This window comes from Rhinatrema bivittatum, chromosome 6 (genome assembly GCF_901001135.1).
Source record: "Rhinatrema bivittatum chromosome 6, aRhiBiv1.1, whole genome shotgun sequence".
NCBI classification, from domain to species: Eukaryota; Metazoa; Chordata; class Amphibia; order Gymnophiona; family Rhinatrematidae; genus Rhinatrema; species Rhinatrema bivittatum.
In genome coordinates, this window is record NC_042620.1 from 243,284,066 (window position 1) to 243,302,906 (window position 18,841).

An 18,841-nucleotide genomic window follows, 5' to 3' on the forward strand; every position below is an offset into this window, starting at 1 on the left:
CGATGTCCTTTCGTGGATTACAAACTGGTTAAAAGACAGGAAACAGAGAGTAGGATTAAATGGTCAATTTTCTCAGTGGAAAAGGGTAAACAGTGGAGTGCCTCACGGATTTGTACTTGGACCGGTGCTTTTCAATATATATATAAATGATCTGGAAAGGAATGATGAGTGAGGTTATCAAATTTGCGGATGATACAAAATTATTCAGAGTAGTTAAATCACAAGCGGATTGTGATACATTACAGGAGGACCTTGTGAGACTGGAAGATTGGGCATCCAAAAGGCAGATGGAATTTAATGTGGACAAGTGCAAGGTGTTGCATATAGGGAAAAATAACACTTGCTGTAGTTACACGATGTCAGGTTCCATATTAGGAGCTACCACCCAGGCATCATAGTGGATAATACTTTAAAATCGTTGGCTTAGTGTGCTGCAGCAGTCAAAAAAGCAAACAGAATGTTAGGAATTATTAGGAAGGGAATGGTTAATAGAATGGAAAATGTCATAATGCCTCTATATCGCTCCATGGTGAGACCACACTTTGAATACTGTGTACAATTCTGGTCGCCACATCTCAAAAAAGATATAGTTGCGATGGAGAAGGTACAGAGAAGGGCAACCAAAATGATAAAGGGGATGGAACAGCTCCCCTATGAGGAAAGGCTGAAGAGGTTAGGGCTGTTCAGCTTGGAGAAGAGACGGCTGAGGGGAGGATATGATAGAGGTCTTTAAGATCATGAGAGGTCTTGAACGAGTAGATGTGACTCGGTTATTTACACTTTCGAATAATAGAAGGACTAGGAGGCATTCCATGAAGTTAGCAAGTAGCCCATTTAAGACTAATCGGAGAAAATTATTTTTCACTCAACGCAAATAAAGCTCTGGAATTTGTTGCCAGAAGATGCAGTTAGTGCAGTTAGTGTAGCTGGGTTCCAAAAAGCTTTGGATAAGTTCTTGGAGGAGAAGTTCATTAATGGCTATTAATCAAGTTTACTTAGGGAATAGCCACTACTATTAATTGCATCAGTACCATGGGTTCTTCTTAGTGTTTGGATAATTGCCAGGTTCTTGTGGCCTGGTTTGGCCTCTGTTGGAAACAGGATGCTGGGCTTGATGGACCCTTGGTCTGACCCAGCATGGCAATTTCTTATGTTCTTATGTTCTTCAAGCTAGGGAAACCCTAACCTCTTTAATTTTTCCTCATAGGGGAATTGTTCCATCACCATTATCATTTTGTTCACCCTTTTCTGTATGTACCATTTCTAATTCCACTATATCTTTTTTGAGATACTGTGACTAGAATTGCACAATAGTCAAAATGCAATTGCACCATGGAGCGATACAGAAGCATTATGATATTCTCTGTTTTATTCTCCATTCCTTTCCTAATAATTCTGAGCATTCTTTTTGCTTTCTTGGCTGCTGCTCTATACTGAACCTAAATCCTTTTCCTAGGTGGTGACTCCCAATGTGGAACCTTGCATTGTGTAGCTGTAATTTGGGTTGCTCTTCCCTATGTGCATTATTTTGCAATTGTCTGCATTAAATGTCATCTGTCATTTGGATGTCAGTCTCACAAGATTTTCTTGCATTCTCTCACAATCCTCTTGCGATTTAACAATTTTGAATAATTTTGCATCATCAGAAAATTTGATCACCTGACTCATTGTTCCCATTGCTAGGCCATTTATAAATATATTAAAAAACAGTGGTCCCAGTACTGGGGCACTCCACTATTCAGCTTTCTCCATTGAGAAAATTGAGCATTTAGCCCTACTTTCTATTTTCTATCTTTTAATTAGCTCTCAGTCCACAATAGAACATGGCTTTTTAATTTCCTCATGAGGTACTTTATCAAATGCTTTCTGAAAGTCCAGACACACTAAAACAACTGGCTCACCTTTATCCATGTGTTTATTCATGCCTGCAACAAATGTAGCAAGACTTCCCATGACTAAATCCATGTTGGCTTTGTCCTATTAAACTATGATTATCTGTATGTTCACACAAATCTTTAACCAAACATAATTCTAGCGATAAATACACAATGCAAAAATATAATAAACCACAGGATAGGTATAAGTGATAGGAGAAATTATAATGAGTAGTATCCATTGTAAATTTGATTCAGCTATAATTTTAAATGGCCTTCGACCAATGTGTTGTAACTGTTAGTTGAAACTTCTTTTGTAATTTGCCTTGAGGGCACTCGTGGAAAAAAGCAGAATATCAAGTGTCTGTAAATAAAGAAATATAATAGAGCGGTATTATTCACTTAATATAGTTCCAAAAAGAATTTTTTAAAAACTGGAACACCAAGTCTTATACCTCGCTCAAGCATTTTAATCAGTGGCCTCATAACAACTTTGATGCCATAATATGATAAGATTTTTATAAAATTTTCAAGAATTTTTTCTTTGCACTTAAATATTTTAAATAATGAGAGCCTGCAGCACGTATCGCAATAAAGCATGTCCTAAGAGGAAGATGAAAGTCCTTTCTCTGATTTGAACACCACTGTATTCCAATACCTGACACACAGTGTGTTTCATTTTTTCCTCAGGGGCAGCAATGTGGTAATGAATAGAACAACTCTCAGTATTATTTAATCCATGAATAACACTCTATGATATGCTATTCAGCTCACTTTCATGTTCATTCTAAAAAGTAGGTGGTTACAGGGGTGGAGTTAAAGCGGAGAAATAGGCATTTAGCTCTGATTTTCAGAACTAGGCACTAATTTAGAATCCTAAATCTAGAAAAAGAAATACCAGGCCTAAATTTAGGAACTCAGCTTTTTTTGAATTTCTGCCCCAGTATTTCTGATATGCATATCTGCTTTACATCTTCCTCATAAAAAAAACAAAACAAGTAATTCATTTAGTCTTTCTGCTATAGCCTTTCTCCCCTAGTGCCCCTTTTGCCCTTTGATCATTTCATGCTCCAACTACCTACCTTGCAGGCATTTTGTTTCAAATGTACCTGAAAAAAGGTTTTACTATGAGTTTTTGCTTCCTCATCAAGCTTCTTTTCAAATTCTGTTTTTGCCTTTCTTATCAATGCTTTGCATCTACCTTGCCAGTGCTTATGCTGTTTCCTGTTTTCTTCATTCGGATCTCTTTTTCATTTTTTGAAAGATGTTCTTTAGAATAGCCTCTCTCACATCACCTCACCTCATTTGGCTTTCCTTCCACCTTTTTTAAAGTGTGTAATACATCTGGTCTGGGCTTCCAAGATGGTATTTTTAAATAATATCCATGCTTGATGTAAACTCTTAAACTTTGTAGCTTTTTTTTCAATTTTTTCCTAACATTTTCCTAATTTTATCATAGTCTCTCCTTTGAAAGTTAAATGCTATCGCATTATATTTCCTTAGTGTCCTCCCTCCAGTTATCAAGTCAAATTTGATAATATTATGAACACTGTTGCCAAGTGACCCCAACACTGACCGTTACCTCTCATATTAGATCATGTGTTCCACTAATGATTAGGAAAAAAAAAAAAAACAACTTACCAGAAGTCAAGAAAGCATGGGATACACATAAGGATCCCTAGCATGATAATATAGTACTGAGGGTAACATGCAGAGGGAGCCAGTTACAAAATTAAAAAGAAAGCAAGGCAGTAACCTGCCCAGAGCAGCAGTTTGAATTCTGAAAAATTTTGCTGGGCAGACTGGATGAGCCATTTATGTCTTTTTCTGTCGTAATTAACTATGTTACTAAATTACAATTGAATCCATACTAGTCAGAGGTTATTGTTGTGCAAACGTTTTCCTCTTTGTTAACTGAGGTCCAGTTTTAAATGAATGGGGCCCCATTGCCTTCTAACGGGCCGATTCAGTAAAAACACAGGAGAGCGGACGAACGCCCGCTCTCCCGGCGCACGCACCGGCCACTTGCCGGTGCGCGCGATGCAGTATTTAAATGAGGTGGTGCGGTAGAAACGGGCAAAAGGAGGTGCTAGGGACACTAGCGTATCCCTAGCACCTCCCTTTTGGCCCGGAGCGGCAGCTGTCAGCGGGTTTGACAACCGACGCTCAATTTTGCCGGCGTCGGTTCTCGAGCCCGCTGACAGCCACGGGCTCGGAAACCGGATGCCGGCAAAATTGAGCGTCTGGTTTTCGGCCCAACAGCCGCTGGCCCAATTACATTTTTTTTTCTTTTTTTTTTACTTTTTACACCCTTCAGGACCTCCGACTTAATATCGCTATGATATTAAGTCGGAGGGTGCACAGAAAAGCAGTTTTTACTGCTTTTCTGTGCACTTTCCCGGTGCCGGCAGAAACTAGCGCCTACCTATTGTAGGCGCTAATTTCTTAGAGTAAAATGAGCGGCTTGGCTGCACATTTTACTTACTGTATCCCGCGCGCATACCTAACAGGGCCCTCAACATGCATTTGCATGTTGAGGGCACTATTAGGTGCCACGGGTTGGATGCGCGTTTTCCACCCCTTACTGAATAAGGGGAAGGGAAAACGCGCATCCAAGAGCAGGCTAACAGTGCACTCCATCGGAGCGCACTATACTGTATTGGCCTCTGTAACCTTGAAGTGTCTGGAGGCTTAACCTAAATATGGAGCCACTCATTGCTAAAATTAGTAGGAGTGCAGAAAGACTGATAGTCTCCCCAAGTTGTATTATTCATTGGTAAGCTGATGCTTGAATTTGTCTGCTGTTAAATTAAATAAAAAGTTAAAAAAAATTACTAGGATTATCTTCAACTTTATAACATCTGGAAAATCAAACCCTAATTAGTGCATCTGATTTGGCATCTTTGACCCAGGCCTTGATAACCTCCTGTCGGACTATTGCAATACCTTATATGTTGATCTGCCAAGTAAGACTAAAGTGTTTGCAGCTAGTTTAGATTGCAGCTGTCTGCCTTCTGTCTAGTCTGACTGTAACATCTATAGTGATGTTACAGCCACATTTAAAATAATTCTGCTGGCTTTCTCTATGTTGGCAGGCAATATTCATGTTGCTCTGTCTGGTATTTAAGAATTTGAATGTTTTTGTGCCAACAAAGATTGTTATCTTTTGTTCCTGCTTGCACTCTATGCTCACAAGATGATACTCTTCGTGATTTCTTCTTTCAGAGAGACCAAGTTGATGGACACCTGCAAAAAATCATTTTCTTGTGCTTTGGAATAAGCTTCCCAGGGAATTAAATTGGAGACCTTCTTTCCTTTCAGAAACAACTTAAGTCTTGACTTTATAGCTAGGCTTTAGCCACCTTAACTATTTAGCTGCTGGCTGGATATTTTATAATCTTTATTAATTTCCTGACCAATAGCACTGTTATGTTTCAGTGTTATTGTATTCCCAAAAAGGTTTGGATAAGTTCTTGGAGGAGAAGTCCATTAACTGCTATTAATCAAGTTTACTTAGGGAATAGCCACTGCTATTAATTGCCTCAGTAACATGGGATCTTCTTAAGAAATTGCAATGCTGGGTCAGACCAAGGGTCCATCAAGCCCAGCATCCTGTTTCCAACAGAGGCCAAACCAGGCCACAAGAACCTGGCAATTACCCAAACACTAAGAAGATCCCATGCCACTGATGCAATTAATAGCAGTGGCTATTCCCTAAGTAAACTTGATTAATAGCCGTTAATGAACTTCTCCTCCAAGAATTTATCCAAAGCTTTTTTGAGCCCAGCTATACTAACTGCACTAACCACATCCTCTGGCAACAAATTCCAGAGCTTTATTGTGTGTTGAGTGAAAAAGATTTTTCTCCGATTTGTCTTAAACGTGCCACTTGCTAACTTCATGGAGTGCCCCCTAGTCCTTCTATTATTTGAAAGTGCAAATAACCGATTCACATCTACTCGTTCAAGACCTCTCATGATCTTAAAGATCTCTATCATATCCCCCCTCAGCCGTCTCTTCTCCAAGCTGAACAGCCCTAACCTCTTCAGCCTGTTTGGCCTTTGTTGGAAACAGGATGCTGGGCTTGATGGACCTTTGGTCTGACTCAGCATGGCAATTTCTTATGTTCTTACTATGTATTATCATATTATGGTTTCTATTGTTACATTTTTCCCATCAATAAGCAGGCTGAATTAGCCAATATATGTGGGTGATGTCATCTGGTGGCAGTGAATGGCATCATCTCTCTACTGAGCATATGCAGGTGTTCTTGTGTGGGCATTGCCTCATGAGTCTTCTCAATCATTTTTTGCCTGTGAATTTGGACTCTTTCTCTTCTATATTTTTTTTCTGTAAAAATCCTTAAAACATTTTAATTTAATACATTTTTATTCAGTTTCTTCTTATTAAATTGTCTCGCTGTCTCTACAGCCCTACAACAGCATTTTTCAGCACTACCGAAAAGAAAAAATGACAAAGCATGCCCTTCTCTTCCATCATGTTCAGCCAGAAGAAAAAATCACCTGTTGTATGTGTGGAAAGATTATGTCATTCACTGACGGGCATGATTGTATTACTAACACCTTGATCCAGAACACAACCAGAAAAACTGATATGCCTGTGGACGGATGTCCCCGAGCTTACAATGGTCAAGGGCGCTTTGCATCGAGGAACTGCATAAATCTCTCTGGACTTGCAGTAGGTCCTCATCCTGCAGTGCAGCCTTATCTGCCTCGCCTCCCTTGGCTGCTCAGGCTGAAGCCATGGGGTTGAATTCTACCAGCTGCCCTACGACAAAGTCAAAGCGGCCTCAATCACTGGGGCCATTGTAACCTGCATCAAAGAAGAACAAATATTCCAAGCAGGATGCATCGGCATGATCACAGTTGATGTGGCCATCATCAGCACCATCAATACCAACATCAATGGTGATGCATGGTGCACTGACTTGCCCAATGCATCTTCCATTGATGGAATTGACACATGGAATAGAAAAGCATTTGACACATGACCCACCAATGCACTTGATGCATGACACACTGATGCATTTAACACACAATGCACTAATGCACCCAAACACATGATGCATCCGTACACTCAACATTTGATGCTCCAGTGCATGGATGCATGCTATTTTGATGCATGCCAAATGCATCTATTCTACAGTTATATAATGCTCAGGATCCTATATCACATGATCCTGTGATGCACAATGCAAGGACCCATGGTGCAATATCATTGACAAGCACCAGATTCCTTCACACGCATCTCAAAAGACCCATTGAAGCACACCAAAGCATCCAAGATGTCCAAACACTCTACCTCATTGAAGCCACCAATGCAGCTATCTCAGACTTTGATTTATCAGGCTACAAAAGCTATCAAGATCTTCAGGAGAAGAGGTCAGGTTACCCCTTTGGTCATTGATAACCAGGGCTCTCACCCCGCTTAGACTACTGGTGGAAGGACCACAAAACCAGTAACCTCTATAGTACTTCTTTATTTTCACAGTTGCCAATGTCATAAGACATCACAGTGAAATTGGTGCTATTTCTCTTCGCATATTATTTTTTAGCATGTGCGGCATGTACCTCCACGGGATATAATAAGGCCCTATGCAAGAAACCACACATAAACCCACATTAATGTGGTGACTAGTGATTAATTCTCGATCGAAAGCCTTCAGACAGCAGCAAGTAGTGGTCTGGAAGTGGGACTGAAGGTGGGTAGAGCAATGACTAACCTCTTCATGATCCATCACCAACTGCATGGGCGCTATAATGACTGATGCTGGTGAGTGGGGGAAATGCAGTACAGATTTGGAAGGGACTACAAAAACATTCAGCATTTCTGACATGTGCTTGTTCCCTCTCTGATCTCTTTTTTTTGGCTTCTGCAGTTTAATTTTTCAGCCTCTGGACAGGTGCTTACATTTAACTCCTGCCCTGACCCAAGCGCTAAAAAATCCTCTTAAAAAAACCTGCACTAGTAGAGACAATGTGATACTGTGAAGGTAGCTGGAAGTGTTTTTGCTTGGCTCTTTGGGCCTCCCTTCCAACCACCCCCAGCAAGGTACATCCTGCCACTGAGATTGCTGAACTGAGCGTCTAGACATTGGGTGATGTGAGCAACAAGGGGCTGCGAGTGTTGACATGGGTCATGTGTAACAGGCTTGCTGAAAAAGAAAAAACAAAACCAGCAGACCTCAAGATGGCCAACAACAATCCAGGAGGAGTACCTGACACAATATTCACAGATGGGCTGATTGAAGTGATCACAAGTGCTGTAGATAAGGCCACTGATGTGAAGCTAGATGGGAAAATTGAAGTGATATTTGCTAAATTAGATGTGCTGTTGGGCATGCTGGAAATGGCCACTCAGAGGTTGGATGCGATGGTGAAGCAGGTCTATGACCTGGAAAATGATGCCCACAGCACTGATGCAGCAGTGAGCAAAGCAGGAGAGAGGATTGAGGTGCTAGAACCAAAAATGGAAGGTATAGAAAATCACTTGAGCCATAACAATTTACGCAAGGTCTCCCTGAGTCCTTGCGTAAATGTTGAGCTGTGGAAGTTTTTGAAAAGATGTTTGCTTGCAGCATTGCAGCTCCCCGAATTGCTGGGTCCTCTTCACATAGAGAGGGCGTATCGTGATGGCCTAAGACAGATGAACCAGGACAGGCCCTGGATGGTAATCATTCATTTCTTAAATTTTTTAACAAATCAGATATCCTGGAGATAATTCACAGGGGCATACAACCAGCGATGGGAGAGAGAAAAATCCTAATTTTTCAGGCTTCTTCAGTCAAGCATGTGAGGCTACACAGTCTTGTGGGGCTACACAGAGTGAAGAAGGTGCACTTTTTGCTCCAGTATACAGCTAAACTCAGTCACCCATGCTGGAAGCACCACTATCTATAATACTTTGAAAGAGGCCAGTGCTTTCTACAGTCGTTAGGTAATAGAAAATAGCCACAGTAACATGGGATAGACTTAGTTTTTGGGAACTTACCAGGTTCTTATGGCCTGGATTGGCCACTGTTGGAGACAAGATGTTGGGCTTGATGGACCCTTGGTCTGACCCAGTATGGCATGTTCTTATGTTCTTAGGTGAAGAGTGAGTATTTGCTGCTGGTTCATGGTGTAAGATGGCCTGCAGATGGGGTCAACTGAAGGAAGTAGTGAAGACCAGAACTGTGAAGGACTTCAAAGGGGCGTGGGATAAGCACTGTGGAGAACAAGTAGCATCAGGAAGGACGTCCATGAAAAACTGGCAGACCTCCTTTGCTTAGGGGACAGTCTTTTTGCCAAAAAGCTCTGAGAGACAGTCACTCAGATTATGGTCCAGAATATGGCAGTACAGTCGCTCTCGAAGGCTCCTGAACAGCTATCCATGGTGCAACACCACTTCTACCCATACAAACAACCATATTTCCACAGGAGGCATCAAAAGCCACTTCCAGCCAGGCCTCAACAAAGAAAATGCTGTCAGCAACAAAATACACAACAGGCCCAAGCCGGAGCTGGGGCCTAGTTTTTGGTCCCTCCAAACAATCCGTTTCTGATTCTCTCCGTAGGGGGAAGAATCCAATGTTTCAGGGAGGATTGGCGTTAAATCACCAAGGACCTCTGGGGCTTCCAAATTGTGCAGTCTGGGTACTAGTTGTATTTTCCTGGCCTCCATCCATCCCAGGTTGTTTGACTCTCTATCCAAATTCATCTCACTTACCGCAGCTTTGACTAGAAGTCCAATTGCTGTTTTGGGGGATAAGGAAGTATCAAGAATAAAATCCCTGTACATGCTGAAATGCTGGGATTGCTCTATCACTCATAGTTGATAGAGCAATCCCAGCATTTCAGCATGTACAGGGATTTTATTCTTGATACTTCCTTATCCCCCAAAACAGGGGTATTGCAACCCATTTTTTACTTGAGATGCCTGAATAAGCATATACTCTGAGAGAAGTTCAAAATGAGCTCCCTCAGCATGATCCTGTCTTGAATACAGGATGAGTGGATTTGTGCTTTGGATCTAAAAGATGTATAAGATCACATACCCTTCCACCTTTTGCACTAGTGCTACCTCCACTTCTAGGTGGACACTTCTCACTACTAGTACAGAGTACTCCTATTTGGCCTCTCTTCAGCTCTGAGGATCTTTACAAAATGTCTTGCATTAGTGACAGCTCATCTCCATCACCAGGGAATACAGGTCTTCCTATACCTGGATAATTAGCTAATCACAGTGAACCCAAGGGCTGAAGTGCTCTGTTCTTTGAGCTTGACCATAGTCCTTCTACAACACTTAAGTATTCTGATTGAGAAAATGAGCATGGAGCCCATTTAAACACTCTCATTAATCGGGGCTTGCATAAACTCAATACAGGAAAGAGCATTCCTACCTCCTGACTAAACAAAAACCATGATGTCATTCACCTGCAACCTTCAGTTTTCTCCACACTGATCCACCAGATGGCTCCTAGTAGTCCTAGTAGTGGCCATCCATGTGGATCCACTGACCTGTTTTCACATCTGCCACCTCCAATGGGGTCTACATACCCAGTGGGATCAACTAACTCAACCGCTATCTTCTCAAGTGTAAATCACAACATCTGTGAAACAGGAGTTACACTGGTGGCTACACCCATGGGTTCTCAAGGAAGGAGCCCTTCTTCACCTGCTCCCCTATCAAATGGTTCTAGCAATAGGTGCCTCCACCAAAAGGTGGGGAGTGCACCCCGGAATCTTTTGAATGCAAGTCATCCAGATTCTTCCAGAGAACCTCAATCAAATCAATCTCCAAGAGTTGAGAGTAATCAGATACGCATCATCTTCAAGGGACCAGCATTCTGATTCAAAGCAACAACCAGGTTGCAGCGTTTTACATCAATAAGCAGGGAGGAACAGGATCATGGCCTCCCTTCCAGGAAACCTTAAAAATATGGAATTGGGCAGAAAGAAATTGAACTGCTCTAATACGCTGGCAGATTGGCTCAGCAGAATGATTCAACCACATGAGTGGTCTTTACAGCAATCAGTGGCTGACGAATTTTTCAGCTTATGTGGTCTACCATCAGTGGACTTGTTCGCATCACAGCACAACACAAAACTAAATCAATTTTGCTCAATTCTACCAAGCAATCACAGGTTAGTTCAAGATGTTTTCCTTCGATTGGTGACAAAGCCTCATGTACCCTTTTCCACTATTACTGTTTATCATCAGAACAATGCAGAAGGTTCCTCAGGATCATTCTCCTCTAATTTTCATTGCTCCGGTAAGGCCCAGACAGATCTGATATGCATATCTGATACAACTTTCCAGCAGACCTCCCATACATCTGAGAACATACCCTGCACTGTTGACTCAGGAAGTTTGGGACACTGTACCATCCTGGTCTTTCAGCCCTCAACCTCATAGCTTGGATATTGAGCGCTTAGTGGTTGAGGATCTTCACTTACCTAAAGAGATTGTGGACATGCTGGTCTCATCTAGAAAACCTTCCACTAGAAGAAATTATGCCTTCAAATTGCACAGGTACTCCAAATGGTGTCAGCAAAATGCTTTGGACACATTTTCATCTGCTGAAATACTTGTTCCATCTTTTTGACTCAAACCTTGCCACCTCTTCCATATGAGTGCACTTTAGTGCTATAGTGGTTTATCATACTCAGGTTGTCAGCAAACCAATCTCTACCATCTGCTGATATCTCATTTCGTGAAAGGTCTCTGGCCTGTCAAAGCACCAGTACAAAAGCCACCTGTCCCGTGAGAACTGAATGTTGTCCTTCCCCAACTAAGGAGCCACTTTTGAGTAACTGGAGTCAGCTTATCTAAAGCACTTGACATGGAAGGTGGTATTCCTCGTTGCAGTGACTTCAACTAGGAGAGTCAGTGAACTCCAAGCTCTCATCCTCTATCCTACATACATTCAATTCTTCCACAACAGTTTGCTTTTCTTTACTCACTCAGTTTCTCTCAAAGCTTATCTCAGTTTTCCATATCATTTTATTGTACCTCACTCTGAACTTTGGAGGGCACAGGAAACAAATACTTTAAAATCAAATAAATATCAGTCTATCGTACTGCCTACATTTTTTCCTACGGCCCATTCACATCAAGGCAAAAAAGCTCTGCATACTTTGAACTGCAAAAAGGCCTTAGCATATTAAAAGAAACAAACTCAAGCCACATCATAAAACCTCCCAACTGTTCATCTCATACAATCCCAACAAACTAGGGGTAGCATTTGCCAAGCATACTTTGTCTGACTGGCTGAGTGCATTCACAACTGCAACACTTCAGTAGGACTGCAAATCACAGACTCTGTGAAAGCTCATTAAGTGAGAGCCATGGCTGCTTCTGTTGTGCATCTTCAAGAAGTACATTTTGAAAATATCTGCAAATGCTGCAATTTATTTTCCATTCAAGCCTTTATGTCCCACAACTGTCTTGATAATCTCTCAAAGACTGATAGTAAATTTGAGCAAGCAGTTTTGCAAAATCTGGTCTTGCTGTAATCCACTCTCTACAGCGAGGGCCAGGTTGCTTACTAAGTAAACTTCTGCTGCAGCCCTCAACCTGTGACTTTCCACATGTAATGGCTAATTCAGCCTGCTTATGGATGGATAAAGCAAGTTTGCTTACTGTAAATGATGTTCTCCATAGACAGGAGGATGAATTAGCCATGGGATACCTAGCCACCTCTCTGGAGAGTTGACTGCATAGCTAGATTAGTTCTGGTATAGATTGAGGAGACTCATGAGGCACAACCCACACGAGAATTCCTGCACATGCTCGGTAGAGAGATTCTTCATTGTGTGTGGGTGGGGAGAAGGCGGGGAGGCAACTGGAGTGTTTAAAAATCATGACCAGGGACCGGGATGCACTTTTTCAAGTTTTAAAAATGTTTGGGGAGGCGGGGTGGGGGTAGTGTTATGTTGGAGACCGCTAGGAGAGTGATCCCAACTTGAGGGGAATGTGTGCCCTTGGACCTCAGCACGACCCCAGACGAATCCAAGACAGCACCGAGGGTTGGCAAGGCATGTCCCAGCATGGGCGAAGACTAAGTCTGACCCTCTGCCAGACCTGCATGCTTCTGGAAGCCAACAACACTCAGGTACAAAAACTTAGATTGTAAGCCCTCTGGGGATAGAGAAATACCTACGGTACCTGAATGTAAACTGGTGTGATATCTCAATTGAGATCGAATGTCGGTATATAAAAATAATAAATAAATAAATAAAATAAATAAATAAATAAATGTTGGTATTTGAACAGTCCTCCGACCGTTCCCAGCCCTTTTAGACCTGCTGCTAGGTATCGCCAAGAAGCAGCAGGCCGGACTGAGGATGAGGGATTATGGAGGCCTTGTGACACAGAAGACTCAAGATGAAACAAGAAGACTCTGGAAGTGGATGAGGATCTTGGAAGACTCTTGATGAGACGAAAAACTTGGAAGACTCTTGGATGAGACGAGAAGCTGGGAAGGTTCGGACATTGGCACTGTCTCTCAGGGCGCCCTACATAGTCCACCCGCGGGACTGGTCACGGACCACCCTGTCCCACTGCGTGCCCTATACAACCTGGAAAGGCTGGTCACAGACCGCGCGGAGAGTGGGACAAGTGCAGGAAGGGAATCCAGCTGAGACGAAAACTCCAATGACGAGAACAGGAACCGACGAGACAGATTTACCCCAAAAAGGAGTCATCTGGAGAACCAGAGGAGCTGGAGCGTCAAGAGGACTCAGAACGAGTGAAGGAGGAGCGGAACCTCGGAACATCAGGAAGTGAAACATCAGGAAGCCTGGAACATCAGGGAGTAAAACATCAGGAGGCCTGGACTAGGAACCTCAAGACATGAAGAGATGGAACATCAGGAAGCCACAAACACAGGAAGCAGACGAGACATGGAGCGCCAATGAAGACCTCATGGAGCACTGGAAGACGAGACTTCCAGGAGCAAGTAACTCCAATGCAAGGCAAGGCTGAAATGCAGGAGAAGCCCTTATATAGGGATGAGACAGGAAACAGTTCTTAGGTGGGGCCCAGGGCATATCAGGCCGTGGGCCCTTTAAATCTGGTAAGGAGGCGAGGCCATGTGCCTAGAGCAGGAAACAGGAAGCTGTGCAGGACCATGGTCAGCGGCCCTGCACAGACGTCGCTGACGGAGAAGCAGGGCTGGGCTAAGGAGCAGGCCCCGACGTCTGCAGCGGCTCCTGCAGGAGGGAACGAAGGCGGCTCCGGCTGCCAGGAAAGCCCGGGGACTGCGGCCTCTGGCTGAGAAGATGATGCTGACGTCAGTGGTGGCCCCAGCCACGTAGAGACATGGCGGCAGGCGCGCCGTGCTGGGGAGGCACTCCAAAGTCCGCGGCTTCTGCCGCGGTGAAGAGGACAAGCTGACTGCAGCTCCAAGCCGCGTTGGAGAAGGCAGCACAGGAGGTGAGAGGCCTCCTTGCGAGGAGTAGCTCCGCGGGCAGGATCATAACAGGTAGGAGACTACAGCCTGGAAAGACTTTATTATCATGTTTTGGGGGGGGACAGGAGGGAGAGGATTGGCCGCCCTCTAGTCTTACCCTTATTTTGTAGGATCATGACAGTGCTACTAAGTCAGATATTTTTTAAAGATATCCAGTTAACTAGTGTGTTATCCAGCCACAGAAGGCCAGATAACTTTAGACTTCCTCAGAAACAGATCTAAAGTTACCTGGTTAATCTAGCTGGATATCTGAGAACCTCCCTGGAACACCCCCAAAACGCTCCTTTTTTAATTTGGCTAAATTATAGCTGGATAACTACTTATCCAGCTATAAATTAGATGGATAAGTGGCTGAATATGCCACATTTGCTATTTAAATGAATAACTTTTCAGTTATCTGTCTAAATGGCTTTTGAAAATGGACCTCCCTAATTTTAGGATGGTTTAAAAAGCTGCTTCAGAGCTGCAGCATTTCAAGTCCTCTAGCCACCGCTGGAAGCCAGTGTCGGCCAAAGCGCATTCTGTGTTTCAAGTCCACCCCCCCAGCAGTGAAAGTGCTCACCCTCCAGTGCTGCCCATGCTGTGTTTCACGTTTTGCCTCCTCACCCCCCAAGCAGCCAAAGTGCCTGTTCTCTGGTGCCTAAAATGCATTTCAAGAAGGGCCTGTTCACCAGAATCACTTCCTGGCTCTGAATAAAAGCAGAAGTGCATTGCTGCAGAGTGTAGGAGTAAGTATGGTGCTGAAGGAGAGACGGAAAGCCTGGACCCAACACCAATAAGAATGAAGGCTGTTGCAGAATGGAGGAAAGGGAGGATTCTCAGCAGGGTGAGGGTGGGAGGAGAGAGGGAATGCTAGGCAAGAGATGGGGGTAGAGATGGGGATACTGCTGAGTAGGTGGGTGAGAGAATCTGCTTAATATTTTTATGGTCTTGGCTTCTATCCATCAAAATAAACTCCGATATTTACTTGGAAAAATGTCATTTTTTTCAACTGATTTTTCTTCTGTTTTTGTTCTTGTCATAATAAACCCTTATAAATTCCCAGGAAAAATAAAAATCAATAAAAACTAGTCTAGTTTTTATTATATTTCTAGTATATTTGCAAGTACTATAATTTTTTTTTGTGTTTGTATGTCCAAATATCTCTAAGTTCTTCTTAGGTTTATTTGGCTATTTAATTTATATATGGGCTGATGCAGTATGGTGCGCTCGACCAGGCACACTGTTAGCCCCCGTTTGGCCGCGCATTTTCGACGCGCTATTTTTACCCCGTATACAGTTAGGGGTAATAGCATGTGGAAAATGGGCGGCCAACCCCCCCCAAACTAATAGCACCCGCAATATGCAAATGCATGTTGATGAGCCTATTAGTTATTCCTGTGTGATCCAGAAAGTAAAATGTGCAGCCAAGACGCACGTTACTCTCAGAAATTAACTCCTGCCAAAGGAGTTAATTTTTTTTTGTATTTGTATGTCCAAAGGCAGGAGTTAATTTCAGCTGGCACCGGGAAAGTGTACAGAAAAGCAGAAAAAACTGCTTTTCTGTATACCCTCTGACTTAATATCATAGCGATATTAAGTTGGAGGCCCCAAAAATAAAAAAAAGAAAAAAATCAGCCTGCCGCTCGTGGGTTGGAAGACGGACGCTCAATTTTGCCGGCGTCCATTTTCCGAACCTGTGGCTGTCAGCAGGTTCGACAACTGATGCCAGTAAAATTAAGCATCGGCTGTCAAACCCGCTGACAGCCGCCGCTTCTGCCAATAAGGCGGGCCCTCATTTGAATACTAAATTGTGCGCCCAGGAGAGTGGTCTGGGTGCGCGTCAGGAGAGCGGGCACTCGCCTCGGAGCACCGGCTCTCCTGCGGATTTTATTGTATCGGCCCATTAATGATTATTGTTTCATCTGTTTTTGTTATGCTATGTTCTGAATGTTTTGAATGTTTTGCTGTTCACTGATTGTTATATTGCTGAATTGTGGATTGTACCTCATGGGTTAGGAGCGGGGTAAACGCGGCCGCACTTTACTGGATAGACCCGTTTGAATGTACTACTGATTAAGCAAGGGACATAGGTTTAAAATAAATAAATACTAAAGCCTTAAAGGTTAACTTAAAAAGCCTAGTGCATGAATAAATCAGAGGATGTGTGCACAAGTCGGGTTTACATGCAGTGACCGAACTTTAAAAGCCACCCAGATGTGTGCATATCTCCCGCTTCGCTCACAACTCACTTGATTTCAAAAAGGGTCATGGTGTGGGTGTGGTCTAGATGGAGCTTGGGCATTTTGGGGGCGTGGATAAGAAATGTGTGTGTGTACACGCCTGGACCTGTGCCCAGGTCTACTGCTGCCTAACTTTACTTCTGCTGTGGGAGAGGTGTAACTTAAAAAAATAAAAGAAATTCGCCATTTCTGCAGGGTTTAAAGGGGTACCTAGGGAGAGTTCAGGTCATCAAATCTGGGGGGGGGGTTTCGTGGACTTAGCTCTTAACCGGGCAAACTGGTGAACGAACTGGTGAAACTGGCAATAGCATGGATACGCGCCCATTATAAAATACCCTGATTTATGTGGGGAATTGGAATTTGCGCACCTAGGCACACACCCACGTTAAATTAGGCACACATGCACACAGCCAGGCAAATTTCGTAATGTGCGCGCAAGTTATAAAATGGCCGCATGTCTGGATGCGCACCGATGCAAGCGCCAAAGAGCGCCTGCGCAGCGGTTTGAAAGATACCGTCCCTCTGAATCAGGCCCTAACTGTGTTCACAAAAACTCTAAAGAGAGTAAGATATTTCAGAAGGAAAAAAAACTAAAATATCATTTTACCATTGACTTATTTCCTCACATCCATATATTACACCTTGGCAGTATTAGCGGGTGGGGCAGGGGGTCTTAGTCACATGCCATAGCTGATGTCTTCTTACGTAAGTTCTAAAAGCTATGTCAAGACCAACAACACTGAAGTTAACATCAGACAGTGCTGCTGTTGAATTTTGGATAAATTGTGTCCCTTTGTGACACCTATTTCACTGACAAAATGGCAAGAAAAACCTTAGGGAAAAAAATGCATCTAGACATATACCAAAAGCAGAACTTTAAAGCTTCATGTTTTAAAGAAAATGATTGAATATATTGTAACCAATCTTTTTATGGATCAAGTACAGTACAACAGTGGAGATGTTTGATATGAAAGGATGAGATTTATAAATATCACCAGGAGATGGTGCTCTGCCCTCATCTGTACAGAAGAAAAAGCTGCCGCTCTTCCAAGATTCTGACAAGATACATATCTAAAGAATTGCTTCTCTAGAAAAAAAAAATCTTTTGTTGAAAGATCATAAAATCTGCTTTGTGCCTGGCAGAAACGTAATGTGCTCAAAGGACCGCAGAATTGAGAATGACCTCCTGAGCCAAACACTATGGTCGACTGGCAAGAAACATGGAAGATGATGCTTTTGAAAATTTTATAAAGCTAATTCTGCAAAACATGTGGATTATGCTAGGCTTTTTAAATAATTCATGGCTCCCAAAGCAGAAACAAAAATATGTAATCCTAAACTGGGTTTAAATAGCCCTGCTCCAGTCCAAGTTCGTTAGGCATTATGGAAGCTGTGTGCAATAACCCAGGCTCCATGACACCATCCAGGAGAAAAGCTTCCTTTGACCTTTCTCTGAGGTAGAGAACAAACTTGCAAATGGCATCTGTGATAAAACTTTATTTAACCAGCCAGAACCTTTAAGCGTTTTTGTAAGAACTAAATGTCAGAAGCTGCCCTTTCAAGCACCACATGAATGATGACAATAAAGAACATCCATAATGAAACATCAAATTCAATCCTACTGCGTTTTGTAAATAAATATTTTAGACTGCAGAAGTGGTGGGATAGCCAAGTTGCTCAGCAGTAAGTGCTGTGCACAGCAGTGCAGACGAATTGGTTTCTATTCCCAGGCCTGGCTTTTGCTCCACGGTTTGACTTGGACTAGGTATTTTGTGAATGCAATAGTCGCAGTTCTAGAGGGAAGGGAGAGGTTTGTGGAGAGAATCCTAGTCACCCCCAAATCATTGCTTGATGGTGACACTTAGTGGCTGGAACTAGGGTGCATGCATACCATGTTCTAGAGGGAATCATGGGCTGTGGCTCCTGACCAAAAGCCATCACTGTTGTAGGGAAAATAAAATAGGGGAAATATCACATATAGTTGTGAATGAAGGCTCAAGGCACGGTTGCCAATTAGAGGCCAAGTTCCGTCTGAGATGGAGCCTCAAAGGAAAGGGAGAAACTGCTGGGCCAAAAATACAATGAAACAAATGGGAGTTGTGGATGTAGGTTTATCTGAAAGTGTGAGTGTAAGAGTGTGTGGATTATGGGTTAGTGTGTGGTGAGTGTGAAGAAATATGTGGAGTGTGTGTATGTGAAAATGTGTCAGTGTGAGGGAGCAGGAAGATAAGTGAGTGGAAGTATGTAGGTGTGTGCAGCAGGTGAATTGG

The 18,841-nt window shown here is 42.9% G+C and overlaps 1 long non-coding RNA gene across 2 annotated transcripts in view; it reads right to left on the reverse strand.

The window, feature by feature from the left end:
* The window catches only part of LOC115094049, a 158,687-nt gene that overhangs the window by 75,744 nt on the left and 64,102 nt on the right, over positions 1 to 18,841 (reverse strand). The gene's annotated exons all lie outside the window — the stretch shown is intronic.